This window comes from Sturnus vulgaris, chromosome 14, assembly GCF_052056855.1.
Source record: "Sturnus vulgaris isolate bStuVul1 chromosome 14, bStuVul1.hap1, whole genome shotgun sequence".
Lineage (NCBI taxonomy): Eukaryota > Metazoa > Chordata > Aves > Passeriformes > Sturnidae > Sturnus > Sturnus vulgaris.
In genome coordinates this window covers 14,973,454-14,991,556 of record NC_142256.1, presented here as the reverse complement: position 1 = coordinate 14,991,556, position 18,103 = coordinate 14,973,454, and the positions used below count along the sequence as shown (strand labels likewise).

The window sequence follows — 18,103 nt, the reverse complement described above, 5'->3', positions numbered from 1 at the left end:
TTTACTTCTGGCCATACTTCATAGTCATGGGCACTTGTCATACTCCTTGTTGAGCAACAATCTATTAATTTTTTTTCAAATGAATTAGCTTTCCAACAGTTTAATAAGCTGAGCTGTCTCAACAAAAGAGTCCTGTGGCTGGTGCAAAACAGCTCTTTTGAAAATAAGTGACACTATGGCAGACATAATCAACCATCCAATTCCATCAAAAGCAAACAGTTGTCTGTACTGTTCTGGTAGATACAACTGCTTTAGAAATTGCCATACACTGCTCCAAATCCAGCCTACTCTCTCTGGCTATGGCACTATGAGAAATATTTAGTATCATACCCAAGTGCCTGTACCAAGTGCTACCTAGCCAGCTATGAAACAGAAAAGCCTGACCCCACATGCTGTTTTTTTAATGAAAATTCTTAACTCACTCTGGTTTGTGCTGACTGAATAAATTAAATGTTCTGATAAGGCAACAGTTGATCACCTTTGCCTAAAGCTTAGACAAAATGGCAATGAAACCAGCAGAGATGCAACAGAAATAGAAAATTGTTAAATTCCTGCAGAAAAATGAACCACTAACTCACTATACCAAGTACAACCTAGAGTGGTCTCATCTAGGTTCTCTAATCTATTACTGTTACAAAGTTACTTCAACACATCAGACATCAGACTGCACATTCCTCCATGCAAAGCCAGGACCAGCTTTATTCCAACACAGACAGCACTCACCACTGAGTAGTTCAAAATTCCAAGAGTATGTAATGCAAACTAGTTCTATTTCTAATTATTTTCTTCATTGATCTGTGTAGCTTTTACAAATAATGCTATTACAAATGAAAACAAATTTTAAAAATTTACATTACTTTTGCAAATTTCTCTTTGAATTCTCTGTTAAAATTTAAGACCAATAAGCCAAATCCACCACTTCATTACCCTTAGCATTCTGTGTCTCCAAGATGGAACACAATACAACAGAAAAGTGTCCAGGCTAGTCGTGGCACAGAAAATGAGCTGGTTTAGCACACTACCACACTATACTAAGGACCCTGACCTCAATACTTCTTCCTATTAATCCATGTTGTTTCCAGCATGCAATTCACTGTATAACCTCTTTAATGTTTAACTTCCAAAGCAAAAGCTGAAATGACAAAATCTTAACTGATAAGCCAGGCCACACTTTAAAAGGATGCTAAATATGAAAACGTGTCCAATCCAAATTGTAGACACGTATTTATCACTTCATGCAAACTACAGTTGCAGATTACATGAAGAAAATTATTTTATTATCTCTTCAAAATAAAAAGAAGCTGTAAAAAATCTGGCTAGTAGAATGCAAAACAAACTATCTGCAAAAACTGAATTTCAAAATGGGACATTTTTATTAATTATAAATCTGTTTGAAATCTATATGCTGATTTTTTAGACACTGCTGCAGGAAAATACTTCCATACAACACAGTAGCCATTTAGAGCTGATCAACAGCATCAACAAAAAACAATATAACAGTAATTTTCAAAGTAAAATATGAGACCCTAATAAAAACATCCACAGCTGCTTTAGTTTTGGTGCTGTGAGAACCTTACAGTATTTAAAACACAGCTTAATGAATTTGTCATAGCAGCTCTATTTAATAAATATCAGTTAACTGAAAACTGGCATTTATAATGGCAAAACACAAGTAGGGTAAACCTTAGTAACTTTCACAGGAATTTTCAACCTAACTATACATTTTAGGATGAATGACAGTTCTTAAGCAGCAAGCTCAGAATGAACATTATTCTCACAGCATTACTTGTTATGAATATGCTATGGCTCCCCAGACTGGAAAGAAATAAACCTTAACATTGCAGAAACAAAAACCAACACAGAAAAGCTTGAAATACCACACACAAAATGAACACAATGCGATTCCTTCCCAGGAAGCATCCTAAAATGCAGAGACCTCCTGAGGAGTAGCACGACACTCCATTTATAACTCTTTTCAACACCACATGAAACCAGAAGGGTACAGTGACAAAAAACGTTATGTTAATGAGATGATAAAGATTATTACTATTCTAATTACAGCATTTTGTTCTTTTGACATCAAAAAAATAGGGGTCATAACTGCCTGTTACTGATTTATATCGACAGAAATTAGGCTCAAATGTTAAATAAAGATTAGTTAATATTTGCAGAAGAGTTTGAACATACAAAATGCTATGTAAGTAGCCAGTATTAAGTCTTCCCACACACTCATTCTGGCATGCTTCCAAGCAGTGAAGTCCCACAGAAACATTTCAACGGCAGTAAGGAGAAACAGAGAGCTCAGGCAATTGCAGCTATATTCACAACAGTCCTTCAAAGGAGCACCTGCAAAACTGGGGAGAACCAATGCCCACTGCCTGCTTCCAATTCCAACACCAAAAAAGAAGCTCCTGTTCCAACATAGCTTATATAAACGCATGCTGAACAACCCACATCTCTATAATCCTCTGTACAACCTAAAATGATTTGCAGAACTCCAAACATCTTGCAAATACGACTTTCTTGTTGCCTAGTATTCCTGACCAGACTACAACTTCACAAAGCAAAGTCAGCCTACAGGTGTCAGTTTAATTTTCATATAGAACCTTATTTTCAATACATCACAGTTCTGCCTAGAGCAAACTAGTTTTCCTGGATTTAAAATCTAAAATGGTGAGGAATTAGACAATGAATCACAATGTAATAGCTTCTGATCATTCAAGAGCAAAGAAAGCTCTTCCCAAACATGTAAAGAAAGCCCACATCTTCCTAGCTAGGATCTCATGTTGCAAAAAACACTCTGCAAGCTTACTTCCAAGAGTGGAAGAAAACGAAATAGTCTCATATAAATTGCGCCAAAAGTGAGGTAAAGAGGAGAGGCACATGACGTGTTCAGGCATTTCTCAGTATCTCTGAATGACAATATTAGTATTTTACGAGATTAAAAAATAGTATCCACGATTTAATTATCAGGTACTCTCAGAGATAAGACCTGTAGCCTCAGCATGACCCAAAATTTCAGAAGCTAGAAGGGATGGGACTTAGGATCATTGCACAACATGGTCCATATTCTGTAAAGAAGCCAAAGCCAGACCTCATGTATAGAACTGGCACTGCAGCTTCCAGGAACCACAGAAAACTCAAGAGTGCAAAGGCTCATAATAAGATCTAACCACAGCCGGCTGGTAAGCATCCAGCTGGAAGAGGAGTCTAGCAGGGTCTTTAAAACAGCATCTGATTAACCATGCCAAAGCTGCAAGAAAAATATTTTATAACTGTTTTTAAAATCTTCTCTTACCCCTTCCATCTTATTCCCAGTAACACCTGCACAACTTCTAGCCAGCACATAGACTGAAACTAGAGAAAAATGTACATCATCTTCCTGCATAAATTAATGCAAATCAACTGCAGTCCTGAATTTCCTTGTGGAGCTCTAATTGATCTATGACAGACTTTGCAACATTTCGGGGGGTGGGGGGAAGATAAAACAGAAATCACTGCAAAGATTAGAGGACTACTTTTGGAATTGGCATGTCAGCCTGATGGTTTTTATGAGTAAGACCAGTAGAAAAGTAGTAGATGACAGCGGGAATAAAGTCTTCTTTTCCTGGTTCTACAGTTACAGAAGACATTGCTACTAATGTTGGACCGGGTAACTGATAAAACACTTCAACTACTGAAATACTGAGTGCTTCTGTATTTCCTGCAGAAGCAGCACACATTTGACTCCACGGGAATTTAACCCACAGAAAAGTACTCTCCTTCAGAGTTTAGCTCCTTAAACCAGTTCACCTACAGGTTTGAAGTGGTCATAAAACACAGGCAAAATGCTAACAACAAAGTGTGTGGTCAGGACACAGAGACAGAACCACCCCAGTAGCAGCACTTCGCCATGGAACTGCCCTGAATGGGAAGGCTCATCTTTGGTAGCTGGAAGTGAACAAGTACAGAAGGAAGAACACCATGAATGAGAGAGGAAACTCTGCATGTGAAGTTATGTAGAAAGATTACTCAGTTACACAAGTGCTCAATTCTGTTCTTTCACATCACTGAAATAACTAGTCTCTCCACCAATTACCCTCACAGAAAAAACTACATTTTCAATGGATCACCAGTTTGATTTCTCCCCTCGAAATCCGGTTCAAAAAGCCTTTAATGTTTAATGTTTGGTTATAAATTGAAAAAATAAACATTCAAGACAAACATTTGCATCTTTCCACATCTGACAATGTATTCCAGAATTAAGTTTTTACATTAAAACAGTTACTTATACTGTACATATTTAATAACTCAATGCCAACATATTCCACAACAGAAAAAAAAAAGAGAAGATGATAGAACTGGACATACAACGTACTTTTGAAATGGCTCTAGTGTTCATCACCATATTTTTACACGTTCCTACCTTTCCTAACTTTCTTGCTGTATTTTCCTTCATTGTAGTAATTCCATTTCATCTCCTAGGATGCTTAATTCCTTATATACTAATAGTGCTTATTGTAAAGGAACTGAAAAACTTCAGTAACTTCAGTAAGTTTCTTAAACTGCCAAGCTACCAGGAACACTGAGTCAACCTTGCATCCAAAAGAACCATTAGAATTTTTCCATGCTTCCCTCCACTGGAGATAGGGAAAGACTAAGCTCATCGCAGGATTTTGCAAGAATGCATCAATCCTCTCTTGTAAACAAAACTTCTCTAACCAGTTTTGAATGCAAGGTATGCTTTGCATAGTTTAGAGCCCCTTGGCACAAAAAGGGAAAACCCTTGAGAATTCTATTTTACAGAAACTGTTACTGCATTTGGGGGTGAATAGGAAGAATCCTAACGAGTGACCTACTGTATATGAAGAGGACGACTTTCTGTATTTTCTTCTATCCAATGTTATTGAACTGAAAGTGAAGTGTTTTTGACATTTTTATATCATATTGATGTAAACAATCTGTGTCTTGCCACCTTTGACAATTTCTGTTTAGCACCAAATACTGCCCTGAGGTACTATCATATTCTAAGTTAACTTTCATAAAACCACTGTATTGCTGAATAGAAACTGAGAAGTTTAACAGAGACAATGCAATGCAGCAAGAGAAATAAAATTCCTAAAGGCTGATTTTTTTATTATATTTCAACTGTCAAGCCACAACTTCTATGTGTACAAAATCTGGTTTGTTTCATAGCAGAATGGTAATACAGCATACATGTCACTGCATCAGCAATAATTTTTATAAAACGAACATTTTAAAATTAATCAAATATTAATATATATGAGTTTTGAAAACACAACTTATCAAAACTAGTTGAATGGAAGCACACTTAATAAAACAAGAACAGCTTAAACACAGAATATTGAAAATAAATGTAATTGAGTGGAGAAGAAAGCCCAAACATTTTCCATTGTTATTGAAGCATTTGCCTTGTTAAACTATTTCTATGTTGGGTAAATCAACATGCAAAAGCCAGTTTCACCTTTTCTTTAGCCAATTGTTTATTAGGCAAATAACAACAGGCCTATACCACAGATCCAAGACAGATACTTGTGCAGCTTTCCTTTCTGGTTACTATAGTTTCAAGTGAACTGTAGATCTGTAGAAACATTACTTATGAGAAAGAATAAAAAATATCACTGCTTACATATGAAAACTGCAAGAATAATCATTTTGATTAGTGTATGAATGACACTTAAGTGAACAGGTAAATGCTTAGGAAAGGAAGTTTTATTTGCAAGACTTTGTCAGACACAGTGCGTGAAGCTTGAGCACAGACACAAGGATACATACAGCACATGGAACAAGAGGGAAGAGAAAACTTGGTACCAAGAAGTCATTCAGTAGCCATTTACCTGTCTCTCTCTCTACAAGTTCCAATAAAAAAGCATCACCAGCTCTAATCTGGGACATTATAGTCCCAAGCCTCCAACATCTAGGGATACTTTCTAAACATATACTGGGGGGTGAAAAACATGAATCTTCACAAGAACTTAAGACAACTTTAAAATCTGAAATAAAGAAGGAGCTTCCAATAGGAGCAGACTAATAGACTGTCGGAGATTGTGGAAACTTCATCCCCTGAGACATTCAAAACTTGACAAATGACCTTACAGGACAAGATTTAAGGAAAAAGCTGGATTAGACCTCCAGGGTTCCTTTCCCACCTGAGCAATTCTGTGACCAAGAACATAATTTTTTCATTGTGGCATTACTTCTAGGAAGCAACTGTACAGTCATTATGCAAAGCTCTATTTCATGTGGTGTTAAAAAAGTATTTTGGATGCAGTTGTCCAAACAGGTACATAAGAAACAATAAAAATAATATATAGCCATACACCAAACTGGAACTTTTCTGCAAGAATACTGTCCCCCATCCCAAAACAGTTTAAAACAGCCAAGTTTTACAAATTCTTATGTTATTAATCCTAAATTATTAGTATGATAATCTTTCCTTTTCAAATATATTTAAATTGTATTCTTTACCCTAAATCAAAATACAATATATCAATTCTCTTCCCAATTTCCCTGCTGCAAGCACAGCTCTACCATATGATATGTAGACTGCAGCCGCCGGTCATTCCTGTTTGGAAAAAAAGAGGCTCAATCAAGTCTTCCCAGCGTACTCCCTTGGAAAGAACATCATACTCTGTTTCTAAGAAAATCAGAAGTAATATGGCCAGTGGTCAGGATGCACTGCCATCTTACACAAATTAAATCAGTTCACCACTATACCCATAATTATAAAAAAATTTCTTATTCCAGGACTCCTGTCAGACAGTCACCTTCAAATTGAAAACCAGACACCTCAAATGCACACATAAATTACAAGGCTGTGTTCTTGACATTTATTACTTACATTGGGGACTTTTGTAACTTCAGTAATCTATATATTCAATTACCCACAGCATATTAATAAAAGTAACACATGAAAAAATACAGACCTTCAATATTCACACCCCTATTCCATACAAACTCTACTTATAATGAACTCTGCTTGCTGGAAGATTACATTCTGACAAAAAAAAAAAATCAACCAATATCACTTGCTTATTATCTGCTTACTAAGACTTGATTTGGTCCAAATTTTCAGTTGATCCTTCTTAAGGAATGAACTGAGAGTTTCACATAAAGGAATAACAGCATGAAATACTGAAAAAGCCTTAGCTTGAACAGCTTATTTTTATTTGTAAACAAAGCAGAAGTCAATTTTCTTTTGCCCAGATACGATACTGCAAGGAAGGTATTAAAACTTAGGCTGAAATCCTATGTTCAGTAAAAAACCACAATTCAGCCATAACCAAGAACCACAACATTACCTCCCCATCAGAAATGCCCATCTCTTTCCAGTCAGTTCACATGGACTAAACAATAGGAAAATAACTGCATTAATCCCTCTTTGCTATATGACCACACAAAGTACAACACACACCCTCCCAGGAAGCACCAAGCAAGTGTTCATCATGTGCTGCCTGCACTCGCTAGGACTGAGGTACCACTGGAGAAGGGAGAAAGCTGAGGGGAGCCTGCAGGTAAGGTCAGGTGTCCTGCACATCACCCACAGCTCACAAGCTAAGCAGCATTTCACCAAACCTTTGCAGCAACTCCAAAGCCAAATTTGGAATGCAACCCCAACTTAAATAAAACATGCTTATCTAAGGTTTGCTGTTACCTTTTAAAATAGTAGTTTCAGAAATGTTTTGTCTTTTCCAAAATATCAGTATATTCAAATTCATTATTTTGTTAATAGGAAATCCTGAAATTTCAGCTATAATTCTTATGACTCTAAACCACTGCAGAGATATCCATTATACAGCAATAGGCACCATTTGGGACCTTTTTCAAAATGCATACAGAAATCATCAGCTCGTTCCATCAACCCTTGAACAATGGGAATAGATGCAAAAACACTTTCCTCTCTAGAGCTACACAGAAGCAGTAACAAAAAACTACTGCGGAAAACAAAATTATTTCTAGTATCACACATATTCCCTTGCTCTAATTTAATTATTAACATTTACTGAAAGAAAAGTAAAATGCATAAAAGGTTGTGTAAGGTCAGCACTAATAAGACTTTAAATTCAGAGCCATAAGAAAAGAAATAACTCACCTACCTACAAAAAAAAAAGAAAAATTCACAAAAAAGCCCCCAAACCAACCAACACACGTTCTCAGATACTTTTTTTGGGTAGCTATTGTGATCAGCTTCTCAAGCACTAACTACCTCGCCATATATGCCAATCTTCTTACATCTACTCCCTCTTCTCATCATATTCTTTTACAAAAATAAGCCTTCCAAAGGCAGAAACCATAGCTAGCTACACGATCAAAAAAATGCACAGAATGGACAACAATGAAGTATATACCTGGACAAAGCAGCTAGCAGACAACTAACTTATTTTCCCTCTGAGGCCACAATAAGACAAGATGCAGCTGCACACAGATACAGTCCTACATGTCCTTCATTTCTGACTCAAACTGGCACAACGCAGTTTAAATACAGACTAGGCCTGGGCTCCTCCATACAAATCTATAGCCAGTAAAGCCTAAGAAAAGCCAACTGCCACATTAAAGCTACAGAGGTACCCTGGGGGATCAAATTTTCCCCCATTCCTATCTCCAAAATTGGGTGCCAGATCTAAGAAAATGTTTGTGGAAGAAATATTTCCCTTTCCCTCTTCTCTACTAAAGATCTCATCGCTTTAGGACAATTAAGCAGTGGAAAACTTGGAAATACAGAGATACTAAAAACTGAGTATTCTGTGAAATAATGGAATGGCATAACCCATCAAACCTAGGATTCTGGTCTAGTGTCAGTGATCTCGCCCATCAAACTGACAGGACCAAGAAAAAAAAGAACACAGTTCATGTTTGATATCCAAACACTGAAACACCTTTCTTGAGACAAGCTTCCCGACTTCAGCAAATCAGCACCAGTCCCACCATTGCCTGTGATGATCTAAATGAGGGTCATTTTCAGAGATTCCCCTTACTTTTTACTATTGTCACAAAAAAATAATTTCCAACTTTACCAGATCTTTATGAACTTCAAGATGAGAATACTCAAAGAAAATAAATTCTACTTAAAACAACACAGGATTAAAACTACAATTTTAACCTTGTACTCTCAAAATGGATTTTTGCTATAGCACTCTAAAGTAAATACCTGACCTTGTCAAAACTCAGATCAGATCCTAAGGCTTACTCCTAAACCACAAACGTGCCGAACTTTTTGAAAGCAGATTTTTTTTCTAATATAAAAAGCCAACTGAAGTCACTGTACTAGTTTTCAAATATGAATCCTGTTCACCGAATGGAAGAGCTTAACTGTTCACTCTTCAAGGCAGTCTTTTAGACGGAATAAACGCCCAAGAGCAGCAGTTCGGCAGATGTGACCCTGCCGAGGCGAGCGGGCACTGCCCCGCGCCCCTTCCCTCTGCGGGCTCCCCCCGCGCAGCCGCGGCCCCGCCGCCGGGGCGCCCCCTGGGGACCGGGGGCGGCCGCTGCACGCGCCGCGCGCACGCAGCCGCCGGGAGCTCGGCCCGCCCCGCGCTCCGTCCCGCCGGGAGCGGCTCCGCGCCCGGAACCAGCGCGGTCCATCTGCCCGCTGCCCCATTCCGCTCCACCGCCGTGGACTCGACAGCACAGCGGGGCCAGAAGGCAGAGGAGGCCCAGAGCACTTCCACAACGCAGGACTGCCGGTGCCAACGACCCAGGAACTGTGGGACCTTGAAGAATTCCCGTTTTTACTTCGCCTTTGACTTTAAAAGGGGAGTTCATCTAAAACGCTGGACGGTATTGGATCTAAACCACGACTATAGGCTTTGTCACCATTTAAGTTTTTGTGATGCACATGAAAAAGAGCTCTTCCCATTCCTCCATATATTTGCTGTGTGTAAGCTTTTTTTTCCAACCTAAAAGTCCAATTCCCTGCTTACCTGTTTCCCAAGGACTAGATTATCAATCTCTTCTTCTTTGTCAAGGATCCTCATCTAAGATTAAGTTTTCAAAATACGAATGTTTTAAGTGATACTGAGAAAGAAAGCAAAGCTTTTATTTAAGAGTATTAAACTGGTATGTTGATGGCTGCTATCCATCACTTCTCTCCATGACAAAACAAGTACTGAACCAGATGAAGCTCTTGGAAATTCTCACATCTCGCTGACAGAGACCAAATCTACAACATATTCCTCTTTCCAGTATGTTTTCTTAATTACACACACTAAAAAAAAAAAAAAAAAAAGAGCAAAACCCAACCAACCAAAAACCACGAAACAACATACACCACCAAAACCCAAAAGTATCATTTTGGAAATTCACACCTACAATATTTTCCAAAGTCTTCAAATTAGTCAGAGAAGAAATGGCCACTGTAGGCAGAGATCACATGGAGTGGAAAAGCTCGTCTCATCTCACAAAACACAGAATTCCAGTGCCACAACCAACAAGTACAAGTAACAAGCAGAAATATTTGCTTATTTTCTGGGATTCATTTGGTGAAAATAAGCAACTGAAGTATTTCAGGTTTTCGTAAAACATACAACCTGTTTTTACTGGCACACAAGTTTCAGAAGTGCTCATCTCTCCTAAAATATTTGCCCGCAGCAAAACAACCGAGACAGTAAGACCACAAATGGAAATGACAAGCAAGGATTCTGGAACCATTCTAAATTTGAACCCTAAGTGACAAAGAGCAATCTAATTCTAAAAAGTTCATAAAGCTTTGATGTGCCAACATCATTTCATGACTTAACTATGTCTAACACAGTTGCTCCCACCACCAAGAGCAAGAACTTTCAAGTGGTTTGTTGCCTGCAGCTATTTTCTACAGGAGACTGCAGTAGCGTGTAATATTCAAGAGAAGCTGTCTACATTGCTTTTTTTTTATAATTTAGTTGCTATTGGTAAGTTATACTGAAACAAAATAAATCTAGAGGGTATTTAACTGACAATTCTATTTACACTCCTTCCAAGTGTAAATTATTTCACTCCAAACATTGAAAGACTTGAACACACAAAGTTCAAATGTGATATATTTATGGAATTTCAGTTAGATTACCAACCGCTGATTACTCCAATATATAAAATGAATGCTATTCAAGTAATAGAATGCATTTTTAAGTATTTTAATAATCTATGAGCTAGCAATTTTTTGTCACTTTGCAGAACCCAATTTTTTAAAAATATATTAAAATACCACAGAATCCTTGATTTGAACCAACTCAAATTAATTTCAGTTTTCAGCTGCAAAACATCAAGAATTTATATCTAAAAGATGAGAGCTGTACATAAATTTTAACTTCTTAAATAGAAGTTTAACGAATCTTCACATTACTTATTGACTTTATTCAGCATTATCTTCCTGAAACTGTGAATCCATGAAAAAGCTCCAAAAGCATAACTCTGGCCCAAGTACATAACTTAGAAGTTATCTGAATGCTAGGAAGTATCACAGAAAAATTAAAATCTCTCTTATCCCCTAGTTCCATGCCTGTGGGCTTTTCGGTTGGCTGCTTACTTGAATTTAAGCTTATACAACAGTCAACCTTAAGTTTACCACAGCTAACTTAACACAAACAAAAGCAACAGAAACTCAGGGATTTGTGTCACAGGTTGCACAAAGCCCACCTGTACACAAGACATAAAATGTCACTGGTTTTGTAAAGAAGGACTAACATGACCCCCATGAGACACAGAGCAAGATCTATTTGTCAGAAATGGGATTCAATTAATATTTTTCTCCTTTGTATAACTTTAAGCTTTTTTAGTCTTTGATTAATCAGAACAGTGTGGGGATTCCAGCCCGTTCACCTCCAGGGCTTTCAGCAGCAAAAATATTCATGTTTATGCTAAAAGCAAGGCAGCTCTCACACCATGTTTCAATGAGTAATTCAACTGTTATCATGCCATAATAGAAAACAAACTATGTAACCCAATAAAGAGCCCTATACCAGATCTGTGGTACTGAGCTGGTGACAGATCACCAGGAAGACAGATCGACAAAATTATGAGTTGAGGATAATGAACAAGTGATACCAAGATTCCAGAGATTAATGATGCTCAATTGCACAATCACTCGTGGTATTTCTTTCTCTGCCACAATCAGCCAGCCTGCAAATGGGTAAGTCTTGGGAGAGTTCAATACCAGATAAATACTCCAGGAACAGTAACAAATAGGTTACTGATTTAAGGACAAGAGACTATGAGAAACGGAAAAAGTTGTTTTGAATGGCCAAGCATTACAAACGAGAAAGAAATAATCAATAACAACAAAAAGAGACAGAACTGCCAAGAGTTAACAGGGAGACTTATGCTTGGAGAACAACTCCTCGCTGTAGGAAACGCTAGGAACTCTCATTCTTGGTCATTTAAAACAGGATTCAACAAAACTCCCAGAGAGCACAAAAGCGGTCGTGCAACGGCTTCCAGAGAAGCGATCCAAAAGGCGTTTTCCTCCGGTTGCCTTCCAGGAGCCCCTCGAGCCGTGCAAGCGGGACGCCGAGCGGAGCCCGAGCAGCGCCGGCCGCGCTCGCCCCGAGCCGAGCGGAGGGGCCCGGAGGAAGCGGCCGCCTCCCGCGCGCGGTGGCCAATGGGCGGCGGGCGCGGCCCGAGGCGCGGCGAGCAGGCCCGGCGGGGCCGCCGTGACGCACTTCGGCAACCGCCCGCCCGCCCGGCCCGCGCCGGCACGGCCCCCCCGCAACCCGCGCCGGGCGGCGGCCCCGGGGCGCGCAGCGAAAACGCGGGGTCACACCGGCGGCTCAGGCGGCTCGGGAGACCGGACACTCCAGGGTGTGGCTCGGGGAGCGCACGGGAAGGGAGAGCTTTCGAGCGCCGGCAAGGCAGGCGGGGGGGGGGGGGGGGCGGCAGCGCTACCCGAGCTGCCAAAAAGTAATTTAAAAATAAAACAAACTGGAAACAACAAAAACAAAACCCAAAAAACAACGCCCAAACAACCATCCACTCCCCCTCAAAAACTAGAACACCGGACCCGGAGATGATCGAAACTTTGTGTCACCTCCTAACGCCGCATCCCGTGAGAATATAAGAAAGGAGAACCGAGCCCAGGCAGTACAATAAATAAATAAAAGCAGCCAAAGAGGGGCCCGATCGCTTACGCGCCCGCTCTCGGGGCAAGGAGAGGGGGGGGAAAAAAAAAAAAAAAAAAAAAAAAGAACTGCGGTCGGTGGGTCCCGGATTTCCACGGGGTAGACGGATTATACAACGCTAGCAGAACAGAGGAAGGTATGGAGGCAGCGCGGCCGGGAGCACAGCGGTGCGGGCCCCCAAGGCCAGCACGCCCCGCACCAGGGATACGCTCGGCAGGGAGAGGAATTCTCGGAAAACAGGGCCTCCCAGCCCAGCCATCTGCAGCTGCTCACTCCTCTGTCCTTCCGTCCCTAACCGCAGCAACAACTATATATATAATATATATTTGGTTTTGGTTTTTTTCAATCCATGTAGAGAAAATAAGCGCCCAGAAAAGAGAAACACCAGGAAAGCTCTCGTTTCCTACCTGGGCAGGGTTCAGCTCAGTTCAGTGCGTGCCGAGGAGGAGGGGGCAGAGGAGCACTATCTAAAACAAAAGTGGCGCCAAAACCCCCCAGTAAGAAGCATTCTCCTTCCTCCTCCTCCTCCTGCCCCCCTCCCCCACCGGGGCCGGCGAGAGCCCAGCGGGGTTCCTGCAACACGCGGCTCCCAGCATCGGGCGTCCCCGGCACAAGTTGGCAAGCACCCTTTCTTTACAAAAAAAATAAAGGAAGCCGAACGGAAACTGCCACAACTCTTCCTCTTAGCGGACAGCCGCCGAGGAGCTCGGCCAAAGTCACTCGGAGGGGAAAACTCGACCCACAAAGGCCTTCCCCGAGCTGGGCGCCGGGGGAAGGGGGGGGGCAGCGAAGGGAGGCGGGGGAGAAGGTGCAGGTCAGTCCCTACGTCCTCACTTGGGCCGAAAGAGTCCTGCTCCCGCCAGCCCTCGTATACAGTCATGGGGAAGGGCGACCAGAGTTGCCCCTGCTCTGGGAAAAGAGACTGAGAAGCCAAACCCTGATTCCTCGGTACTTCCCTGCGCGGGGAACCCGCCAGGAGTGGGCTGGAAGAAGAACTCGGCTGCTGGGCAGCGGGGAGCGGGGAGCAGGGAGATGGGAGCCGTGGCGAGCGCTGTCAGGGGTGCGAGTCCACTGCCCGCGGCCTCCCCCGACATTCGACCCCGGGACACCGGCAGCCACCCCACCATTTTCTCGGCGCGGCCCAGTGCTCCCCCCGAGCGCGCCTCAGGCCTCGACCCCATTCCCCTCGCTTGCCCACCCGAGCGGCCCGGCCCGGCTCGCCCGCACACACACCCCACGCACACAATGCCCGAGTCCTCCATCTTGCCGGCAGCCCCTGCTCAGCTCGGCAGAAGGGGGGAGGAGGAGGAGGAGGAGAAGGCGGTTCTCCATTTTAGCTCGCCGAGCGCCGGGCCCGGCCTGCCCGCGGCCGGCTCTAGGGAGGAGGAAGGGGGCCGGGGCGGGCAGGGGGGCCGCTTTCGGCGCCCTCTGTCTCTCTCACTCGCACTCCACTCGCCTCCCCCCTCCCCGCCACGGCGCGCCGGGAACGGGGGGTGGGGAAGCGGGGGGCTGGAGTGTTTTCGCGGCTCGGCCCCGCCGTCCTCCATCTTGGTTGCGCGCAGTCCCCGCGGCCAGCCGGCCTGGCGCCCCGCGCGGGCCCGGGGGCCGCGGGCCCCGGCCCGGCCTTTCATCGCCGCCGCGCACCACGATCCCGTGTCCCCCCGCCAAACTTCCAGAAGCTTCGCCGCCATTTTCTAACTTACCTTGCCCAGTATCGGCGTAGGCAGCGAGGAGGCCCCGGCGCACAGCTCCGCTCCCGTAACCCCGGCTCGGCTCGCCAGCTGCGCGCCCGTCCCGGCCGGTACCGGGCTGTGGGCGCGGAGGGGGCGCGGGGCGCGGGCGGGTCGGGGTTATTTAATTTGGCGGCGGCGCTGGGGATTGTTTGGGGTGTTCGCTGCTCGGCGGCTCGCGGGCGAATGGAGGGCGCAGGCGCCACCTGGCGGCCGCCCAGCGGGGACCGCTCTCCTGGGCGTGGGGCGACACCTGCCGGCCGCCCGCGGCAGCGCCGCGCCGAGCGGGGTAAACAAGGTGCGGCGCATGCGCGGGGCCGCGCGCGGGGCGGGCCCGGGCGCGGATCGGGAGCGGGGCCGCGGCACGGCCTAAAAAGGAGCGGCCGCTCGGACATGGGACGCGCCCGCCCGCACGCAGGCCTGGAGCCCTTTGCCGTTGCAACCCTGCGGTAATTGGACGTAATTATCCGGCCGAGGCAAAGCTGGGCCTTACTGAAGAGCCCCGCGGAGCCAATGCGGTAGGGCCGCCCTTGCTCCCTGCGTTCTGCCGTCAGGATGCGAAGTCGTGTGTGAAGGGGCCCGTGGCTTGGGAGATAACCGCACGGATGCGGGGTGCCTTATCTTGCGAGCTGCAGGACGCGCACAGAAGCAATGTCTGCTGGCACCGATGGCAGCTCGCGTGGTCAGGAGCGTTCTCCAGAAACGCTTTCTGCTTCTGCACATCGCTCAGTGTGTTCCTAGTTAAATAAGCATTTGTGGGATTCCTTTTTTTTTGTCCCTGCATGAGGATTATATGAATCTAAAGCGATCTATATAAGCAGTACAGAATTCGTAAAGTAACCAGATATACAATTTGTGACACCTGGTGTTTTTTGTTTTTTCGCTTTATTGTGTAATGTTAAGCTCATTACTCATGCTGAATAGTTCCACGTATATTTAGATCAGTCAGCGCAATAGTTTTATCCTGGTAGTTAGTTTCTAATCACCCTCTTGTGTCTATCTACTTATAATTTTGGGGACAGCGTTAGCATAACTAAGGGGTAACCGAGTTACTCTGCCCACCTGCCTATCCTTAAGGATACTTAAGAGTATCCACCAGTTCCAGTCTTCAAAATTAAGATGAGGCATCCCGCAGAGAAAATAATGCTTACAATGGAAACCGTGATCAAATTAGGAGAGTTTAAAATAAAAATTTAAAAATTCGAAAACAAAAAAGTAAAGCTAGTGTAATATAAGCTGATGACAATTAGGAATTCTAGATACAATCTGTCAGTACGTGAGACAGGCTTACAAAAATAAATTACATTCTGTAGCTTCAATTCACATTTCAGGATAGTTTTGCACCTTCTGTCAAGTTCAGGGGAAACAAGAAAGAAAATAAGCAGAAAGACTGCCTTGTAGGGAACACTTTAAAATAGCATCCTGAATTCCCAGTCATACAACTATGTTCACGGTTTCAAGTTACAGCTACAGGTGCTGATGATGATCTTTAATGTTAACCTGATAGCGTCCAGAAGTTGTAGAAGAATTGTGTATAAAAACAAACTTGCCAAACTTAATATAAGCCTTAGGAATAGATGGAAAGGAGCTGGATCCATTTGTGTTTTTACCATACAAGTCAACTTCTGACAGCTGCCAGATAGACAACCTTTCCATAAAAATAAACTGTAACATTTTGCCTGCACACAGAATTCCAGTAATGTTTTCTGCTGGAGATACAATAGAGATAACTTGTATTACAAGTCCAATCCAAAACTTTGCAAGATTATAGCAGTTTACTGCAGGAGCTGGCAGGAGCACAACAGGAGGCAGCTCCAGTCAGGTGTGCATGAAGTACATGTACAGCATATGTATTTATTCCAAAAGCACTGTAGTTCACACTTGAGCTTACAGCTGAGAGGTTTTAAGTAAATGTGTTTACATAATGTTAAAAAAAAATGACATTGTTTTTAAGGTGTGGTTTTGAAGAAACGAGTGTGCAAGTGCTGACAATACCATGGCAGGGAATTCAGCTCATTTCCAAAGCTTACTCAGGCCTTGGAAGCCCAGATCCATAACACTTCTGGGTGTCCTGACTCACACGTCAGAATTTGTTTTCTTCTGCTTATGATAAAACATGGAAGCACTCTAGAGACCAGACTCCAGGTGCAGCAGCACATTACGAACCCCTGGTCACAGAGCCTGCCTAAGAGGATTTTACACTCTCCAGTTCAATTTCCTCCCTCGCAGTTGTTTCATTCAGCTGTTTGCTCAGCCCTGTCTTAGCAAAACTGTTGCCTCATCAGAGAAGGGGGGAGGGACATTTGTTTTCTAAGGGATTGGTTTGATCCCCCCCCAACCCAGATTATTTCTCTGAGCTGTTCCAGTACAACTGCAGGAGTCCTTCAGTCAGCACAGCTGAAGGTGCTGAGCGCAGCAGTGAGGCCAGGAAAATTTCTGCTCTGCTCCAGTGACCAGAAGATAGAAATTTCTTAAGTCAACTGAGCCCTGTGAGGATTCCTCACTTTTAAGGGGGCCAAACTGGCTCACTGAAGAGCCTAACTCCAGCATTTTCCTTATGAAAAGATCGTGCTTCTGGGCTGAGCCTTCCAGTTGGTACAACAGGGAAGATTATGAAAAGTGGTTCCTCTGCAAGCACACCACTTCTTTCTAAGCTAGAGTGGGCTTCTACCATCAGTTCAGACTTTGGGAAAAAAAACAAAGACCATCCTGAAGCTTCTGTATAGTTTTAGCACACTAGCATCCTTTCCAATACAATGAAAAATATAAAAGAAAAATAAATGCTATATAAACATTATAAAGAAATAGAGATATCTTAAATTTTGACCTGTCTAGAAAGGATTTATATCTGATAGAAAAGAAGTTCCATGAAAAACTAGGAGAAAGTATTTCACAGGACTATGTCATCTTTCTCAAAAAAGCTATTTAGGTGCTTCAAATCCCACAATTTCTGATACTGAGCCCAATTTAGAGAGGATTTAACAAAGACTTTTCGGGCACTGTTATTATGCTTGATCCAAAGGGAGCTTCATGATCAGTCACACAGGAAACTGAGCAAGGAGAGGGCAGATACCAATTCTGAATTAATGGCCAGAAGTTCACCACTAGAGAAGATCAGAATAAACTCAAGCTGCCAGATGGCTGATTCATTTTCCCAGGCAGGAGATTCATGCTCATGCTGCTTCCTTTTCTTTTCATGCTTCTTCCTTTTCTTTCTCCTGCAGAATAGGAACCCCCTCTGCAGTTCCATTTCCTCATTTGTATTATTAAAAAAAAAAACTATAA

At 43.0% G+C, this 18,103-nt stretch overlaps 1 protein-coding gene across 6 annotated transcripts in view; it reads right to left on the bottom strand.

The window, feature by feature from the left end:
* STAG2 (STAG2 cohesin complex component) overlaps positions 1 to 14,979 on the bottom strand; it is a 75,151-nt gene extending 60,172 nt beyond the window's left edge. The window contains exon 1 of one of the 6 annotated variants that reach the window (XM_088173251.1): positions 14,792 to 14,979. The gene's annotated coding sequence lies outside the window, so the exon portion shown is untranslated. Of the gene's footprint in view, positions 1 to 13,495; positions 13,650 to 14,330; positions 14,351 to 14,791 lie in introns of those variants that run through there. The other 5 variants (XM_014886273.2, XM_014886282.2, XM_014886264.2 and 2 more) reach the window with 5 other exon arrangements.
* Between the last annotated feature and the right edge of the window lie 3,124 nt (positions 14,980 to 18,103).